Here is a 19,731-nt window from a genome sequence, read left to right as displayed (position 1 = left end):
GCCAGGACTCTGGTCCCAGCATGATTCGGGTGAAGACCGTCCCATCGGAACAGGTCTCCCCTTCCCCAGAGCCGGTGCTAATGTCCCATGCATTCAAGCTCATTTTTCCCACACAAACCTTTGAGCCACACATTCACCTCTTTAATCTTATTGATCTTGTGCCAACTAGCTTGGTGGCTCAGGTAGTAATCCGGAGCTTTTTACCATTTTGGTTCTGCTTTTTAATTTAGCTGCTCATATTCTTTCAGCAGAACCTCTATCCTTGTTCTAACTGTGTCGGTGATACCCAAGTGGGATCCATGACAACTGGATCTTTACCCTACCCTCCCACTCCAAGTTACTCTGCAACCCAGATGAGATATTTCGAACCCGGGCATCTGACAGGCAACATCCGGTGGCCTTCGGGACACTCGATCCTGGTGACAGAAAACAGTGCCTATGTCCCTAACTATCCCCGATTACGACTACATTTCTCTTCTCTCCCCCCACTTGAACGGCTCCCTGTACCACGGTGCTGTGGTCAGTTTGCTCATCCTCCCCGCAGTCTCCTCTCTCGTCCACACAAGGAGCATGAATTTCGAACCTGTTGGACAAGGACACGGGCTGAGGCTCCTGGATCCCTCCAACTGCCTCACTCATGGTCACACCCTCCTGTCCCTGACCACTGGCCGAATTTAAGGTAATTACTCTGAGGGGTGTGACTGCCCCTGAAACACAGCGTCCAGGTAACTCTCCCCCCTCCCAGATGAGTCACAGCATCCAAAGCACAGATTCTAGCCCATCAATTCTGAACTGAAGTTCCTCGAGCAACCAACACTTGCTATAGATGTGTTCACTAGGAACCACAATGGAGTCCACCAGCTCCCACATCATGCAGGTACAACACATCTCCAAACCCAGCATCTCTATTTTAGTTAATTAGTCTTTTTTAAATTTCCAACTAGGTTTTGTAAAATATTTATACTAATTACCTTTAATCTGAAAGCAATTTAGAACAGGTCATGCAAATTAGCAGTTACTTACCAACCAATTAATTTATCGTTTTCATATGACATCAATTCTGGATTGTTTTTCAAATTCAGCCCGCTGCCCCAGTACAGATGTCCCTCGCTGGTCTGGCTGTTTCCGCTCCCCGGGAGGTAAGTGAAGGCCTAGAGCCTCACACTGTATTTATCCTCTGCCCCAGTACAGATGTCCCTCACAGGTCCGGCTGTCCCTGCTCCTGGGCGGTAAGTGAAGGCCCTGAGCTGTATTTATCCTCTGCCCCAGGACAGGCGTTCCTCGCAGGTCCGGCTGTCCTTGCTCACGGGAGGTAAGTGAAGGCCTAGAGCCTCACGCTGTATTTATCCGCTGCCCCAGTACAGGTGTCCCTCACAGGTCTGGCTGTCTCCGCTCCCCGGGAGGTAAGTGAAGGCCCTGAGCCTCACGCTGTATTTATCCTCTGCCACAGTAGAGGCGTCCCTCACAGGTCCTATGTCCTTGCTCCCGGGCGGTAATTGAAGGCCTAGAGCCTCACACTGTATTTATCCTCTGCCCCAGTACAGATGTCCCTCGCAGGTCCGCTGTCCCTGCTCCCGGGTGGTAAGTGAAGGCCTAGAGCCTCACACTATATTTATCCTCTGCCCCAATACAGGTGTCCCTCGCAGGTCCGGTTGTCTTCACTCCCCAGAAGGTAAGTGAAGGCCCTGATCCGTATTTATCCTCTTCCCCCAATACAGGTGTCCCTCACAGGTCAGGCTGTCTCTGCTTCCAGAAGGTAAATGAAGGCCCTGAGCCTCACGCTGTATTTATCCTCTGCCCCAGTAGAGGTGCCCCTCGCAGGTCCGGCTGTCTCCACTCCGCAGGAGGTATGTGAAGGCCCTGAGCTGTATTTATCCTCTGCCACAGTAGAGGTGTCCCTCGCAGGTCCGGCTGTCTCCACTCCCAGAATGTAAGCACTGGATCCACCAGACTGATGCCAGCAAACAGCATGGGGTGGTCAGTGTGCCCAAAGATCCCATCTGAAACCACTTTTAGTGAGATATTCAGTGAGCCTGGGACATCTACACTAACCTGGTTCGGGCAGAGGTAATTGAAGGCCTAGAGCCTCCACTGTATTTATCCTCTGCCCCAGTACAGATGTCCCTCGCAGGTCCGCCTGTCCCTGCTCCCGGGCGGTAAGTGAAGGCCTAGAGCCTCACACTATATTTATCCTCTGCCCCAGTACAGGTGTCCCTCGCAGGTAACTGACTGAGTGCAGGAAAAAAGTTGGAGATCACTGGTCTGGAAGGTGTGTGGCAACTTCATTGTTTACAGAGGGCAGGATTCTCCGGCTTCCCAACCACAGGTTTCTTGGCAGCGTGCCGCTGTCAATGAGAATTCCCATTGAACCTACTCTACACTGCCACAGGCAGGGGTGCACTGCTGATCTTGTTGCTATTTTTGCTTCTGTATTCCATTTGTGAAGATTCCTTACCAGGGCTGACATGGCTTTGCAGGCACTGGAAACTAGGCTAAAAGGAGAAGGAAGGGACACTATCCAGCTTCTGTGTTTAGTGATGAGGAGGGAAGTTGGCAAGAGGATCTGCTGTATGAGTGACTGAGTAGGGGTAGGAGTTTGGGAAGAGAGGCTGCTGAATGAGTGAATGGGGTGAGGAGGATTGGGAAGTGGACTGCTGTGTGAATATGAGGGTGGGGTCTGGGAAGAGGGGCTACTTAGTGTGGGGAGAGGATTGAGAAGAGAGCCTGCTGTATGAGTAGAGGGAAGGGGTGTGTGAAGAGAGACCGGTGTGCTTGTGTGTGTGTGTATGCGTGTGTGGGGGGTGGGGGTCTGCGTACATGTGCACGTTAGGGGGGGGGGAGGGGCAGTGAGAGGGTTGGGGAAAGAGGGGCTTCATTAAGTCTTCTGTCACCAGAGAATATGGAGAGCTTGGCAGAATACTCAAGCTCAGTCAAGCTTCGGAACGAAGACCAGAGTTCCAAGGATAGATTCCGCAGGGCTCCTTCCATGACCTTCACCACCTTCATTATAGTTTTAGGTAACAGGGCTGGCCATTTTATTTTATGCTGTGTGTTGTTGTATGTGGACCAGTCAAGACTCCAGTGGGGCTTATTTCTTGAACAGAGTGAGTGATAACACTTCTATCTGGGCAAAAACCGGTACAAAACTGAGGTGCTATTTCTGCAATCTTTATCGACGTGTAGGTTTTTCATTTTAATTAGAGTTGGATTAGAGTTATTTTTAAGGGCACACAATCATAAATTGCAATCGTGGCAATCGGCTTTACATTTCACTTATATTTGCCACTGAAATGGTTGCAGGATTATGTCACGTGTGAAGCTTCAGTGCTTCAAAGCAGTTTTTAGTTCCTTCCAGCTCCACCTACGCAGGCTGCCATAACTTCAGAGCAAGACACGTTCAAGCCCCTCTAACCTATTTTTCTTACTGCCTAATTAGGAAGCTTGGAGTCAGAAAGATTTTCTTCTGTAGTTTGAAACTCCTCTTTGCCAATTCCTCGGTTATTGCACTCACGTTGCACAATTCTAACAAAACCTTGCAGCGATTTTGTCCTGTTACCCCAGTCACTCCCAGAAACGGTGACTCACATTTGTGTAAGGATTCGGCGCTTTCCCAAAGCATCTCAGCAAAGTAGTTAGTCATCTTCATTTGAGTGTCCTTATAATGAACTTCAGCAGGTTAGTTGAATCTATGATTTTTTTTGTTCAGCACCGAAACACATTAAACTTTCCAGACCGATTGGGAATAGGACCACTGGCCAACCTCTTCCTCACCCCAATTTCTCAGATGAACAGCTTTCCAAGATGTTGTCCCAGCTAAGACGAGCCAAGTCAGGCAAGACAGAAATAACTTGCATTTATAGAGCAACTTTCACAATATCAGGATATTCAAAAGCCCTCAGCAGCTACAAGTACTTTATAAGCACGGTCAAATGCCAACATGGTAACCAATTTGCAATGTCAGTCTTGGTTCAGTGGCCACATCCAGTCACCAGAGTCAGAAGGTTGTGGATTAAAGTTCTACTCCAGAGAGTTGGGGTGAGATTTCCCAACTGTTCATGCCAGCGGGACCGGGTCCACCCCCGCAGCAGCTTTCCCGACGTTGAGGGGGTACATTCAACGAGAAACCCCACCGACAACGGTGGGACCAGACGATCCCACTGTCGACCAATGGCAGGTCGCCACCCGCCACCGCGAAACATGCTTGGTAAATCCCGTCCTGAAAAACACAAATTAACGCCAACCAGCCAGCACTGCATTGTTGGAAGTACCTTGGAGATGAGACTTTAAACTAAGTCCTGGTCTGGTCCCCCTCAGATGTATGTAAAATATTCCAGCGCACTATTTTGAAGAACAGTTGAGTTCTCTGGTCATGTGGCTCCAATTTATTCCTCAACAACATTACTTAAACGACCGGGTAACCCGTTTCCTTTTGTGTTTGTGCTACTCTGCTGTGTGAAAATTGGTTGACATGTTTCTTACAACAGTGACCACACTTAATGAACTCCATTGACTCAAAGCACTTTGGGACATCCTTTGGTCAAGACAGACGCTCCAGAAATGCAAGTCTTTCTTTCATACTATTTTAGAAACGAGGCAAATCTGTTTCATTGATGTTAATTGAGGGGTAAGTGTTGGTCAGGAAACCGAGAGAACTCCCTCCTCTGCTTCAAATTGCACCATCAGAGAGCACAGTCAGATCTTGGTTATACATTTCATTCAAGTGTGACAACTCCCTCCGCACTGCATGGAAGTATCAGCATAGTGTTAGGAAAACAAAGGTGCTTTTATGGGATTTATATTTGTATTGGTAACATTAGAAATAAGGTATAGTTTTAAGTGGGTTTTAATGTAATATTTTTGTGCCTGGAAGGGTAAAACCTATAGTTCGGTTCGCGCTGGCCAAAGGTGTTTGCATGTGCAGGGGTTGGTTAAGATCCAACTGTGTTTCTATTATGCTTAGAAAGGACTACAGCATGAAGAATAAATAGGCCAGCAGAGGCATGGGGGTGTCGCTTAGCAACTGGGGCCTTGTGAGGTAGAGAGCTTTTAAGTTTTAGTTTGGCTATTTTGATTGCAGTTGGCTAGGTAGCAAGAGAGAAGGCAGCTCTCACAGCTCTGCCAGAAATAGTTGGTTTTGTAAGACTAAAGGGAGAACGTTTCTCTCAGCCTTACTATTACTATGGAGCAATAGTTAAGAAAATCCATGCCCGATACCTGGAGCGTGATTCTCCCCTACCCAGCGGGGCGGGGGTCCCGGCGGGATGGAGTGGCGTGAACCACTCCGGCGTCGGGCCACCCTAAAGGTGCGGATTTCTCTGCACCTTTAGGGGCCAAGCCCTCACCTTTAGGGGCTAGGCCCGCGCCGGAGTGGTTGCATCCCCGCCGGCTGGCGTGGAAGGCCTTTGGCACCACCCCAGCCAGGGCCGAAGGGACTCTACCAGAAGTCCGCGGGAGCGTCAGCGGCTGCTGATGTCATCCCCGCGCATGCGCAGGGGGGGCTCACCTACGCGTCGGCCATCGCGGAGACCTACACGGCCGACGCGTAGTAAAAGAGTGCCCCCACGGCACAGGCCCGCCCACGGATCGGTGGGCCCCGATCACGGGCCAGGCCACCGTGGGGGCACCTCCCGGGGCCAGATCGCCCCATGCCCCCCCCCCAGGACCCCGGAAGCCCGCTCGCGGCGCCGGTAAGGGAGGTGGTTTAATTCATGCCGGCGGGACCGGCATTACAGCAGCGGGACTTTGGCCCATCGCGGGCCTGAGAATCGCCGGGGGGGGGGGGGGGGCGCCGACTGGCGCGGCGTGATTCCTGCCCCCGCCGAATCTCCAGCGCTGGAGAATTCGGTGACTGGCAGGGGCGGGATTCACGCCGCCCCCCCCCCCCCGGCGATTCTCTGACCCGGCGGGGGGGTCGGAGAATCCCGCCCCCGATGTCCAAATGTTAAGGAAACTAGAGATAGGAAAAGATGTTTCCAAGAAGTCTGGAGTTAACGGAACAGAGGAAACTGGGAACCAGGACAGATTACTGTTCAGTAAGTTCACAGAGTTGAAAAGACATTGGATTGTGAGAGGCCAGAAAGAGATCTGCTGCAGTGCTGAAGTTTGTGAGAAATTACTGCAGCTTAGGCGACATTATTTGAAATAATTGTGGAAATCAGTGGCTGGACCTCGGAGTTTGCGTAAAAGCCTTGATGACAAAGGAAACCTGCAGGGAGAGTTGTAAAACTGGGCGGCACGGTAGCACAGTGGTTAGCACTGTCGCTTCACAGCTTCAGGGTCCCAGGTTCGATTCCCTGTCTGTGCAGAGTCTGCACGTTCTCCCCGTGTCTGCATGGGTTTCCTCCGGGTGCTCCGGTTTCCTCCCACAGTCCAAAGATGTGCAGGTTAGGTGGATTGGCCATGCTGGGACTGGTTTAGCACACTGGGCTAAATAGCTGGCTTTTAAAGCAGGCCAGCAGCACGGTTCAATTCCCGTACCAGCCTCCCCGAACAGGCGCTGGAATGTGACGACTAGGGGCTTTTCACAGTAATGTCATTGAAGCCTACTTGTGACAATAAGCGATTTTCATTTCATTTCAAATTGCCCTTAGTGTCCAAAAAGGTTAGGTGGGATTACTGGGTTATGGGGATAGGGTGGAGATGTGGGCTTAAGTAGGGTGCTCTTCCAAGGACCAGTGCAGACTCGATGGGCAGAATGGCCTCCTTCTGCACTGTAAATTCTATGATTCCATGATTGTTACAATCCCAATTGATGTTATAACTGGACGGGAAGATTCCAGAATGGAACCCTGGCTCAAAAGGCCCCAACTGTAACTTATTTTTATAAAACGTGGAAGAACAGTCATTGGTTTTAACAACAAAAATAAACTTTTATTAAAAATGAAAAGTTGGATTATTATAAAATACTCCTTGAACCCCCACACTTATCTTATCAAATACACACAGATTTTAAGATTAGCACGGATTACCAAGTTTATATGAAACTACAATGGTCTCATTAAAACATAGTCCCTTTTGCATAAGATGACTGTGGTAACAGTAATCCCAACTAACCTTTTTGGACACTAAGAGCAATTTATCAATCCACCTAACCTGCACATCTTTGGACTGAGAGAGGAAACCGGAGCAAACCCCCGCAGGTACGGGGAGAACGTGCAGACTCTGCACAGACAGTGACCCAAGCCGGGAATCGAACCTGGGACCCTGGAGCTGTGAAGCAACTGTGCTAACCACTGTGCTACCGTGCTGCTATGCTCACGTCACTGGAGTGGAGCTTGAACTCACAACCCTTCTCACTCAAGAGGCAAGAGTTCTAGTCCATACCAAGAATGTCACTTTACAAAATGGAGTGTGAACCTGGTACCTTTCAATCTGTCCCACATCACAGCTTTGCCAACTGGGTCACCAGGTTAATATTTTGAGCGCAGGCTTTGAACGGTAAATTTGATGGCTGAAGCTATGATACACGGACAGGGTGGTTTATGGGAAAGTAGCTGCATCTGAAAAACGTGATATAAATAATGTTGAGAGTGTGTATTGTTCCTGCAGGTTAAACAGTGCCCAAGCAGTAAATTAGGCACTTAATTATTAAGCTAGCACTAGCTGGCCATGGCTTTGTTCGGATGACATATTATTTTATTGCAGCCCATTTCCCACAATAAGTCAACTGGTCATAGAATTGACTGACATCAGTGGCAATGTTAGCTCGTCATGAAAATCTCGTTTTGTATTTCCTCGCTATGGGCAGATCTTCTGTTATCGTGTGGAATTCATTATACAACAGACCAATCGAACAATTGGAAAAATTGACCCGCTGGATGAGGAGATTCAAAGTTTCCAAGATCAAACCAAAATCATATTATTTTAGAATATTATACAGATCAAAGTAAAGTTTTATGAATCTTTTTTACGTCTCCCCCACACGGAGAGGTCAGCATAATTCTTCCTGTAGATCGTTCGAAGGAGCTTATACCCTGTGTCGGGAGTGCACACAGCTACGGGAACAGCTGACTCCCTCCGCCAGTTGTGGTGTGCACACCAGCTCAAATCACATCACCAAACTATCACATTTTAATATCTCATTTGGATAAGCCAGCAAACTCTATTGCTTTAATTCATTGCGGGTTTATCTAAATGTAGAGAATGGTGTGTCTATGGCGACAGCCTCCCCATTCTAAGTTCAAAAGTGGCAGAGTGACGTATGGTCATGCATAGGAACATGCATAGAGAATAGAAGCAGGAGGAGGGCCATTCAGCCCTTTGAGCCTGTTCCGCCATTCATTATGATCATGGCTGATCATCAAGTTCAATACCCCAATCCCGCCTTCCCCCCATATCCCTTGATCCCTTTAGCCCCAAGAGCTATATCCAACTCCTTCTTGAAATCACACAATGTTTTCGCCTCAACTACCTTCCGTGGCAGTGAATTCTGCAGATTCACCACTCTCTGAGTGAAGAAATTGCTCTCATCTCAGTCCTAAAAGGTTTACCCCTTTATCCTCAAACTATCACCCCTGGTTCTGGACTCCCCCACCACCGGGAACAGTCTTTCTCAATCTACCTGAAATGTTGGGTTACCCTGTCCAATCCCGTTAGAATTTTATATGTTTCTAGGGCTCTACTGAAACGGAAGACTGTATAAACACAAGTGTACAAGGCATGCTGAAGTGACTAATAGAACACACCTGTTGAACAGCAAATTAAGTTAAAACATATCTAAATCCTAATGCCAGTTTACGGTTTGACATTTTATTGCTTTTTCTGTGTAATTTCTTTTCTAGCGAGGTGAGAATTAAAATTGCCGAATCTTCTTCAGTCAGAACACTTTTATTCGATGCAAGGGTCTGCAGCTACAATATATTGTCTGCTGTAGTAACTATTATGTGATGAGAAGAGTTATGATTTTTTTTTTTAAAATGTAATTGTGTAGGGCGTGTTGCAACTTTCGGATATTTCTGTGTTCATCACAATTTACTATAGTGATGTATTTAAATAAGTTGCAGCTGCTGATTGCAACGCGACTGGTAACAGCTGCCTTCAGCTTGTGCTGATGAGGGCGAGGTCACGGAATTATTCAGCTGTTGTTAAGCCATTGCTATTAGATGTTTTCCATTGTGGATTTTTTTTTGTTTATGTATATTTATTTCATATTCCGGCCCCCTGGTAAATCCATCAACAAGACATTTCTTCGCTGGCAGATTTACAGACGAGAACATTTTTCTTTGTGCCCTAATATTCATTTTGCTGCGAATGCATTCGAAAACAGAAACTGTGCAAACAAATTCTCTCGTGGAACGTTTGAGAGATAGAAGCACAACGCTGATTTTGTTAAGAAATACCAGACTATCAAAGTCATCTGCGTTGCTGGGAGAAGCCAATGGACGGTGGTGGGGGAAACAGGAGAGAAAGCATCTGACAAATGTGAACAGGCAGCCAGACACACACACACACACACAGATAACATACACGCGTGCGCGCGCACACACACACACACACACACACACACACACACACAGACACACAGAACCGAGTCACTCCTAACAGCTGGTACACCGTGACATTGGCAGAAGGCCAAGAGGTTTCACCTTCCTGTCCTTCACACCCTTGGAAAGCATGTGGCTCAGGGAGACTTGAAGGGGAGAAATTAGCAGGTGGCATATAATGGAAATACATATATATTTTAAGAAACAGACATTGCTGACATTTTGTTCACCAAGATGAGAGCTCCATTATGTTTTAATTAGTAATAATGTGTGCAGTCATGTAAAATGTAGATGAAGCTGGATGTCTGAAACGGTGAAGCCAGATGTCATATCTCAATCTCCTACTATATCAAGACAATAAAGATTTCATTCTGTTCACAAATATATATATATTTCTAAGTGAATAAATGTGCACGTTTGTGTAGTGTTCAGCCATGCAGGCACGGAGGTTCAATTTCAGCATTTGCTAAGTTACATTACCTCAGCCAGCTCCAATGTACTCGAGGAGAGGGGGGGAGGAGAAATGAGCTGGGACTCCCACTCCTATTACGAACTGATTATACTGGATGATAACTAGATGTTTGGTTGTTGAAGTAGAACACAGGATGCGAATGCCATGACCTGCATAGTCGAACAGAATATGGCATTCATGTACTTAGGTTACGCCATCAGGTGTGGGCGCACTTGGCTATAAGATGCTGCCAACTGCAGAGGAAGAGAGAGGGAAACAAATGTGATGGAGATGCCCCAAAATGTAGAAAACCCTGCTGCCACTCAAGCTGATGACATCTAATTGAGGACAGTATGGAGGGCAGCAGCAACCACAGGGGCATAATCCACCGAGAAGTCAATTTCTTCTAAAGGCGGAGGAGAGGGAGGAAAGAGACAAAACTGATTAAAAATTAATTCAAAGAAACACACAATACTTGATGTTTTGCAACATTCTACCACCCAAAACAATTTATCTGCAGCTTATCCTGATATCGTGTAACATCGTGGGCTGAATTCGCCACTTCCCGCCCCCGGCAGGGAGAATTGCGATCTGCCAGAGGATAGCGCGCAATGGAAAAATCACGATTTCCTCCCGTCGCTGATACTGACGCCTTCACAGGTCCCCTGCTGGCGGCATTAGAGAGGTTCGCACCCAGTGTCGGGCGAGCCCATGTAAGACCATCATTTGCATGGATTTAAAACTCATTAGTGGGTCGGACACTGCACTTTTCCACCCCTCCACAATGTTCCGCCCCTCTCAGTTGGAACTGGTGCAAGAATTTACAAGTGGGGCCTGGGCGCCATGGCTGTTGAGAGGGAGCGAGGGCAGCTGGGGGGTGGCTGCTTGGACTGGAGGGAGTAGCGGGGAACAGCTTGGCGCTAAGTCGGGATCAGGGTGGCCTGGCCCAGACCGCCATTGCTACGGAATGTGATTTAAACGCACCCCTCTGTTATAGGCTCCTAGCTGTTCACACTGCTGACTGCTCACTGTGTCCTGAAAATATTCAGAGAGCCTCTGGTGATGTGGGAGCCCACTAAAGTCGCCACTCTGGGAACCCTCATACCCCAGCAGTACCACCAAGAGGATGGGCATGACCCACCAGGTCATGTATTCCTGAGAAATGCAGCCCCACTGCAAAAGAAGCAAGGGTTTAGCAGAGTTCACCCCAACCAACGGGCACCTGCACCGTGGCCTTTGGAACGGTAGCACAAGTGGATAGCACTGTGGCTTCACAGCGCCAGGATCCCAGGTTTGATTCCCGCTTGAGTCACTGTCTGTGCGGAGTCTGCACGTTCTCCCGATATCTGCGTGGGTTTCCTCCGGGTGCTCCGGTTTCCTCCCACAGACCAAAGATGTGCAGGTTAGGTGGATTGGCCATGATAAATTGCCCTTAGTGTCTAAAAGGTTAGGAGGGGTTATTGGGTTGTGGGGATAGGGTGGAAGTGTGGGCTTAAGTGGGTCAGTGCAGACTCGATGGGCCAAATGGCCTCCTTCTGCACTGTATGTTCTATGTTCTCCCTGGCGCACCACCCCTCTCAGAACAAAGGCCTCACCAGTGACACCCAGCCCTCAGGATCACCAGTTGTCTCCTCCAGGTGAGACTGGCAGCACTGACTGCCTCTGCCACCACCTCCCAGGCACTGTTCAGGAGGGTGGGCTCAAGACTGTGGCCCACCCTGGGGAAGAGGGTGACCTCATTTGCATCGAGTAGTGCGTCCACTTCAGACTCCCAAAATCTGGGGGGGGGGGGGTTTCTGGGCCACCTTCGTGGCTGGAATGAGTGTGTGGTAAGTGGACCACTTATAAGCAGCTCCAGCTTGTCAGGCTCTTTAATGCAAATTCTAGCCCCAGGGATTACACCGCCTGTGGGAATGGGAATTGCTTTCAATTCATGCCAGCAGAGTGGTGGCCGATTTGCATGTCCCGAATCACACACCACTCCATTCCAGTGGGAACACTTATGGTGCGATCAAACGGCCTCGTCACTCCCAATTTGGTGATGCGACAAGTCCGTTAAATCCCGCGGGAAGCCACCCGCAAGATTTGTGCTGTTTGGAACGCCTTGCAAGATCGAACAAGATCACGCAAGAGTTGCGATCTGGATCTTGCCCTCATTGGGCGAGATCCAGATTAACATATTTAAGTGAGCAATTAGGAATTCCCCAGAGGCCCGAAAACTAACGTCTATGCCTGGGAGAACTCGCCATGGCGCTGTTCATCACTGGTCCACATAAACGAGGACCAGCCATAATAGCACCTGGGGGTCTCCAAGGCCATCGGAGGCCCTCAGCTGGTCGGGCTCTGGGTAGGCCACTCCCCATGGCACCTCAGCACTGCCAAGTTCCACCCAGGCTCTGCAAGGGTGCTTGGGTGGCACTGCCAGCCTGGCGGTGCCCAGGTGCCAAGTTTCACAAGCCAGGGATCAGGCCCGGAGTGCTCTGCCCTGGGGGCATGGCGAGGGCTGGCTCAAGGACCCCCAAAGAAGTTGGTGAATTGGGGTTCCCGAGGCCATGGTAGGGTGTTCGAGGGTGGTCGAGACGGCATTTAAAAATGGTGCCTCGATCTCTTCTTGCACTGATGAGTTGAGCTCGTCGGTGTAGATGAAATGAAAATCACTTGTTGTCACAAGTAGGCTTCAAATGAAGTTACTGTGACAAGCCCCTAGTCGCCACATTCCGGCGCCTGTTCGGGGAGGCTGGTATGGGAATTGAACCGTGCTTCTGGCCTGCCTTGGTCTGCTTTCAAAGCCAGCGATTTAGCCCTGTGCTGGTGAAGTAACTGCGGCCTCGGCGGGGAATTCACAATGAGACCAGAAAAAATCAACCAGAGTCCCATTAGATAGCGGGGTTGTTCTCACCACCCAAATGGAGCTCTGTGCTTTATGTGTTAAATCGTACCCTGAGTTTCCGAAATGGAGAAACCAGCCCCATATGTTGAAGCACATTCTATTCAATTTAACGGTTCCAAAATTGTATTTAAGGCCACCTTTTTGTATTCCGGTGAAGAGTTCATTCTTCTCCCCAGTTTGGTCCATCTTTCCAAATTTGCCAGTGACAACCAATGGAGGGGGTGATATGAAACAGCCGGGCTCGCAGCTGCAGAGCTCCCTCACAATACTCGAACACAAGTCCGCTATTTCCAATGTTTTTTTAAATGACCATCCTCCTCCTGAATCAAATTGCTGATCAGAGCTAGCTAGGCACAATAATGAACTATCAGCTGATATTCATTGGGGACTAAACTCTGCAGTCTAGAGATGAAGACAGGGGTTGAATTCCATCTCTCTGAGGTAGACTCAAATCCAAGTTGCAGAAGCAAAGAATCAAAGAGTTTTAATTACTAACCAACCAGACCACCCAGTTCGTCCTCCCACTTTCCATTAAAAAAAATCTAATTCACCAACCTACGGAGAAAATGAGTACTTATTTAAAATTTCTGAGACAGTTTACTTCCTCCAATTGGCTACAAAATTGAAAATTTGTCCATGGTTGAATTAAACAGACTGTGAATTACTATATCCTATCGTAAACAGTGACAGCTGTGAGACATATATTAGTACATTTTAACAAAATCAAACAGATGTTCTAAAAGGTGCATTGCATAGTGTTTAGAGACTCGCGAGGCCGGCTGCAGTTTTAGGATTATGGGCCACAGAAATCCCAAACTATTGTGCGAACAAAGCAGCAACGTTTTTAAAGAATTATGAAATTTTGTGTTTTGAGTGAAAAAAAAAAACAAGTGCCGGGGGATGGAACAATTTCCTATTTAAGGTACCCAGTGCCACTCTCACCATTGAGTTGGATACAGCACAATCCACCCTGGAGTAATACCCCTTTTTTGTTTTGCCTCAAAATTGCAACCTCAGGACAACCTTGCTGTATCCAATTCCAACAGCATCATTTCTGTTCCCTCCATCCCTTTCCCGCCCTCCACAACCCCGAGGTGACTGCCAATGAAGGGGCAGTTGTGGGTCGTAGGCCCTCATCCACCTGGCATTAGACGACCAATACGTGAGTAGCATAGGGAGAGAGAGAGAGAGAGAGACGGGTGGCCTTCATTTCATCAGCCTTGGCTTATTTCCAACCACGTTTTGAAACATAACCATTTTGTTTATAGAGGAAAGTAAATTATTTTGGAAATGCACAGAGCAGCCAGCGCCTAACATTACAGCACAGCTAATATTACAGGTGTGACCCAGCAACAGAAATGAGGGGTATTTAGGGGTACTTGCATTGTGGTTGCAGTACTGGACCAGCTACTGTAGCATAAGGAGTTCAAGTCCCGCCATGTCAAATTGGGTAAATTAATATAATAGATGTGGTTTATGAAAATACTCCCAGTCGTTTATAAACACCTAGCTCGCAAGAGATATCTTAATACGCCAAATAGCCTACCGAGACATTCAGTTATAAATGACAGCGAGAAAAAAAGCTTCAAGAGCCACAACCAACACATATAAAGCAAAGACAAATCCTTCCAAATCAGGCTTGCGACAGTTTTTCCTAAAAACATAATCGGAAATAAAGGAAAGAAAAAGATCAGAACTAGCTTACTTCAGATAAAGATTTAACTATTTTGATATTGAAAGTTAAGCTGGTATTGGATTACAAATTCCAGTCTGCCACAGATATTTTCTTTTTTAGTTCAGTAGTGTCAGTTGCTCATGTCAGTGATCTGAGCATCTTTATATTCCATAGAAGCTAAATCACACTGCCCTACATCTATTTGTACAATACCATAACTTGGGGTTATAATCCCAGTAATAACCCCACGTGGCTTGAAATGGATATTTGTGTCATTCATACATGTATTTTAAAAAAATATCTTGACCCATTTAACATTGCTGAGGCGAGGCTTATTCCCAATTGTCATACTTTACAGTTTGGTAAACGCACAAAGGAAGTTACAATCAGATGCAGTTAGCTGAATCAGTACAACTTATCTTTGCAATAATGATGCAAAATAAAGAAGGTACCATTCTTCCCCATGTCAGTGGGCTATCTTACTTGACTTTAACAAAATGCATTCTAATTATTCTCCAGCTGTGTTTGTCTGAGCAAAGGCTTTTAACGGTTTTCCTTTTTAACGAAGCTCATTTTGAGAAACCGGTGTCTAATGTCAGCTGACAATCCCTGACTGGAGGATGAAATCTAACTGCCTAACTTGGCAATGACCCCTGCGGAGTTCAAATGTCTAAAGTTGTCGCAATGACAATGAACAATCAGTAGAATTATGAACTATAGTTCATTGTCTCCAGCTCACTGGTACATACACCTCATCGGATATCCTAGGCTTCAACTCCCAGCTTTACCGTCTAGTTAATTTGACCCCTCAAGAGCTAACTTTAGCATAAGCAGCTTTTTAAACATATATCAATGTGCCCTCATGGCAGTATTGTCAATGGTCATGAAATCACACTATGTAACAAATTAAGAGCCTTTTAACTGAAAAAGGAACACGATGATTATACTTCTTTTTGTTTTATATATTGTGCACTACCAGTCTTGAACTGTGAACCATTTATGAAAATAACTTGTATTTAATGATTTCCCAAAGTCATTTTCCAATAATTTTTTTTTTTTTAAAGTGTGGTTACTTCAATTTTTCCACAGAAACAGCACAAAGAGTAATGACCAATAAATTGCTTGTTAGTGATGGTGATTGAGGAGTAAATGTTGGCCAGACACCTGGAGAACCGCATTTCTCTTCAAATAATGCAGGAGGAGGCTTGTTCATCCAGCCAAATAGGCAGGCAGAGATTCAGTTGAATGTCTCAATCGATGGACAACATCTCAAACAATGCAACAGTCCCGTATTATTGGAACGCACTGTCAGCTTTGCATATATGATCAAGTGCTGGAATGGAGCTTGAAACCAAAAGAGGCACGAATATTACCACTGATATGTTAAGTTGAACCAGTTTTTAAAAATTAATTTATGGGATATGGGCATCACTGGCTAGGCCAGCATCTATTGCCCATCCCTAGTTGCCCTTCAGAAGGTGGCGGTGAGCTGCCTTCTTGAACCGCTGCACTTGAGATGTAGGTACACCCATTGTGCTGTTAGGGAGGAATTCCAAGATGTTGCCCCAGCGACAGTGAAGTAACAGCAATATATTTCCAAGTCAGTGTGGTGGGTGACTTGGAGGGGAGCCTCCTGGTGGTGGGGTTCCCATGTAGCTGCTGCTCTTGTCCTTCTAGATGGTAGTAGTAATGGGTTTGGAAGGTGCTGTCTAAGGAATCTTGGTGAGTTACTGCAGTGCATCTTGTAGATGGTACACATGGCTGCCACTGTTCATCGGTGGTGGAGGGTTTGAATGTTTGTGGAAGGGGGAGCAATCAAGCAGGCAGCTTTGTCCTGGATGGTGTCGAGCTTATTGAGTGTTTTTGGAGCTGCTTTCATCCAGGCAAGTGGAGAGTATTCCTTTACACTCCCGTGCCTTGTAGATGGTGGACAGCCTTTGAGGGGGCCACGGGGTGAGTTACTCCCTGCAGGAGTCCAAGCCTTTGACCTGCTCTGGTAGCCACAGTATATGTATATGGCTAGTCCAGTTTGGTTTCTAAACGGCAATCCCCAGGATGTTGATAGTGGGTGTTTCTGCGTTGGCAATGCCATTGAATGTCAAGGGGAGATGGTTGAATTCTCTCAATGGAAATGGTCATTGCCTGGCACTTGCGTGGCATGAATGTAACTTGCCGCTAGTCAGCCCAAGCCTGGATATTGTCCAGGTCTTGCTGCATTTGGACATGGGCTGCTTCAGTATCTGAGGAGTGACAAATGTTGCTGAACATTGTGCGTCATCAGTGAGAATTCCCCCCTTCTGACCTTATGATTGGAGGAAGGTCATTGTTTAAGCAGCTGGAGATGGTTAGGCGGAGGTTACTACCCAGAGGAACTCCTGCAGCGATGTCCCGGAGCTGAGATGATTGACTTCCAACCACCGCAACCATCTTCCTTTGTGCCAGGTATCACTCCAACCAGTCGAGAGATCCCCGCCCCCCCCCGCCCCCCCCCCCCCATTCCCATTGACTCCAGTTTTGAGAGGGGTCCTCGATGCCATACTCGGTCAAATGCTGCCTTGGTGTGAAGGGCAGTCACTCTCCCCTCACATCTTGGAATTGAGCCAGGAGTTAAACTGGTTTCACTGGGAAAGTGCTTATTTTCTTGGGACCTTCTTATGAGTCAGTGAACTGTCGGACAACTTGAGAACAAAATTAATCATCAAACATAAGAACTTCAGGTGCAACTTTAAATCCAAATCGATATACTGATAATCTGAACAGCTGACCTTTCACCTTCAGACACTGGTTACCCTGTGATTCCATTTGTAAGCCTAAGTAGCACATGCCAAAGTAGCATACAAAAGTATCTTCCTCCATTGAGACCATGGAAGTTGAACATTGATGTTCCAACGTGGTGTTTCATGGAGTAATAGGACTCATCTTTCTGACACAATTTCACAGATGTCGGTATTGATCTGGGATACGCCGTGGTATTGGGACTCCTCGGGCTCTCCTTCATAGAACGTTTCTCTTCAGAATTAAGTTACTTTTTAAATTGTTTGGGGTCTGGCCAATATTTTTCCCTCAGCCGCCTCCATTGTAGCAGATGATCTGGTCATTTATCCCATTGTTTTTTTTTTTCAGGTCTTGCTGTGAGAATATTGGCTGCCTCGTTGCAAGAGTGACTACACTTTAAAATTACTTAATTGGCCGTGAAAGCACTTTTGGATATTGTAGGATTGTGAATCTTTGGAATTCTCGGCCCCAGAGGGTTGTAGATGCTCAGTCCTCGAGTGTAATAAAGACTGATATCAATAGATTTTTTGGAAACATTGGACATCAGGGGGTGAGTAAGGCGGAAATAGACTTGAGTTGGAAGTGCAGCCATTATCTTACTGAATGGTAGAGCAGGCTGGTGAAGGTCAAATGGCCTCCTCCTCTTCCTATTTACATATGAACATACGAATTAGGGAGCGTGGGCCTTTCGGCCCCTTGAGCTTGCTCCACCATTCAATAAGATCATTGCTGATCTGATTGTGGCCTCAACTCCACATTCCCACCTGCCCAAGAGAGCCTTTGACACTTGAGTGAGTCAAGTATCTGTCTATCTCTTATTCAGATTTATTCACTGCCTCCGCCGCTCTCGGGAGAAGAGGGTTCCAAAAGCTCGCGATCCTATGAGAGAGAAAATTAATTCTCCTCATCACAGTCTTAAATGGGAGATACCTTGGGCGGAATTTTCCATTTTATTTTCTAAGTGCTGGCTCAGGCGAGAAAATCGGTGTGTCGCTCACCTAGCTACACAGCCAGCCTTTCTCGTCATACTTTCCAGCAATTAGGAACAAAAGAGCTAAAGAGCTGGAGGCGTGTACCATGCTGGTGGTGCGGGGAGGGGTGGGGGTGGGGGGCACAGAGATGGGGCGCCCTAATTATAACATAGAACCTGCCCATGGACATGGGAAACCCATGCATCCCCCATGGAGTTCCTCAGAGGAAACCCTCCTGACACTGCATGTTGGCACTGCCGGTTGGTGCTCAGTGCCAGGAGCAGTGCCCAGGCTTGCCCCTCACCCCTCTGAGGGCTGTACCTAGCTGTGCGCCCCCTGTGCGGGGTGTCTTTGCCTGGTTCATGCTGCTCCAGACCTGCTGTAAACCTCGCCACGGTGATGCGAGCCCAGTGTGGGGGTCAATACAGTGGAGATTTAAATGTATTTAAATGAGGTTCCTGACCTTCCTGGGTGGGAAGCTCATTACGTCAAAGGCAAGGGTCGGGTATGATCGCGTCGCTAGATCTCGCTAGCGAGACTTTCATTTTTGGCCTCCCGTGGGATTTGGCTCCCACTCCGCCATTTGTGCCCTTGGCACCCAGCACTTAATTATAAACTGTGACCCTTGTTCCAGCTTTTCTCTGTTATGAGGTTGTGAAAACAAAGAACAAAGGAAAGTACAGCACAGGAACAGGCCCTTCGGCCCTCCAACCTGCGCCGACCACACTGCCCGTCTAAACTAAAATCTTCTACACTTCCAGGGTCCGTATCCCTCGGTTCCCATCCTATTCATGCATTTGTCAAGATGCCCCTTAAACGTCACTATCGTCCCTGCTTGCCCCACCTCCTCTGACAGCGAGTTCCAGGCACCCACTACCCTCTGTGTAAAAACCTTACCTCGTATATCTCCTCTAAACCTTGCCCCTCGCACCTTAAACCTACGCTCCCTCGTAATTGACCCCTCTACCCTGGGAAAAAGTCTCTAATTATCCAAAAGTGCCGTATAAATGCAAGTTCAGTGCTCTTCAGCGCTAATCCTGAAAGAGTATGTGTGGTTAGGAAGAGTAGTTTTTTAGCTATACCTACATGACTCCTCTGCCTAACTGGGAAATACAAATATACCAGCAGCCTCTAACTAACTGAGCGATATCGAGAGGACACCTACTTGCATACTGATGAAATGTTAGCAAAACCACTGAAACGGTTAATTTTTCTCTGCTTCGAGCTGTTTCTGTAGCTAAATCACAACTTTACAATTAGGACATTTTGTGCAAGTCTGTGCTTAAATCACTCCCAGTAGCTCTCAATAAAATGCTTCATCAGCAGACACCACTACAACTCTGTCAGCAGACTCCACTATAACACTGATCAAGCACCACTCTCATACACATCACTTTCTTGACAAGTGATGCAAAAAGTAACCACAGCGGCTTGATGTGGACTCGTGTCACGTGCAACATAAAAATGAAATCCATTACATGAAACAA

At 47.3% G+C, this 19,731-nt stretch overlaps 1 protein-coding gene across 3 annotated transcripts in view; it reads right to left on the bottom strand.

The window, feature by feature from the left end:
• Positions 1–19,731, bottom strand: part of nexmifb (neurite extension and migration factor b) — a 342,720-nt gene that overhangs the window by 101,644 nt on the left and 221,345 nt on the right. The window lies entirely within an intron of this gene.

This window comes from Scyliorhinus torazame, chromosome 5 (assembly GCF_047496885.1).
Source record: "Scyliorhinus torazame isolate Kashiwa2021f chromosome 5, sScyTor2.1, whole genome shotgun sequence".
Taxonomy (NCBI): domain Eukaryota; kingdom Metazoa; phylum Chordata; class Chondrichthyes; order Carcharhiniformes; family Scyliorhinidae; genus Scyliorhinus; species Scyliorhinus torazame.
The sequence above is the reverse complement of the archived record's forward strand: the minus strand, read 5'-3'. Positions and strand labels throughout refer to the sequence as shown.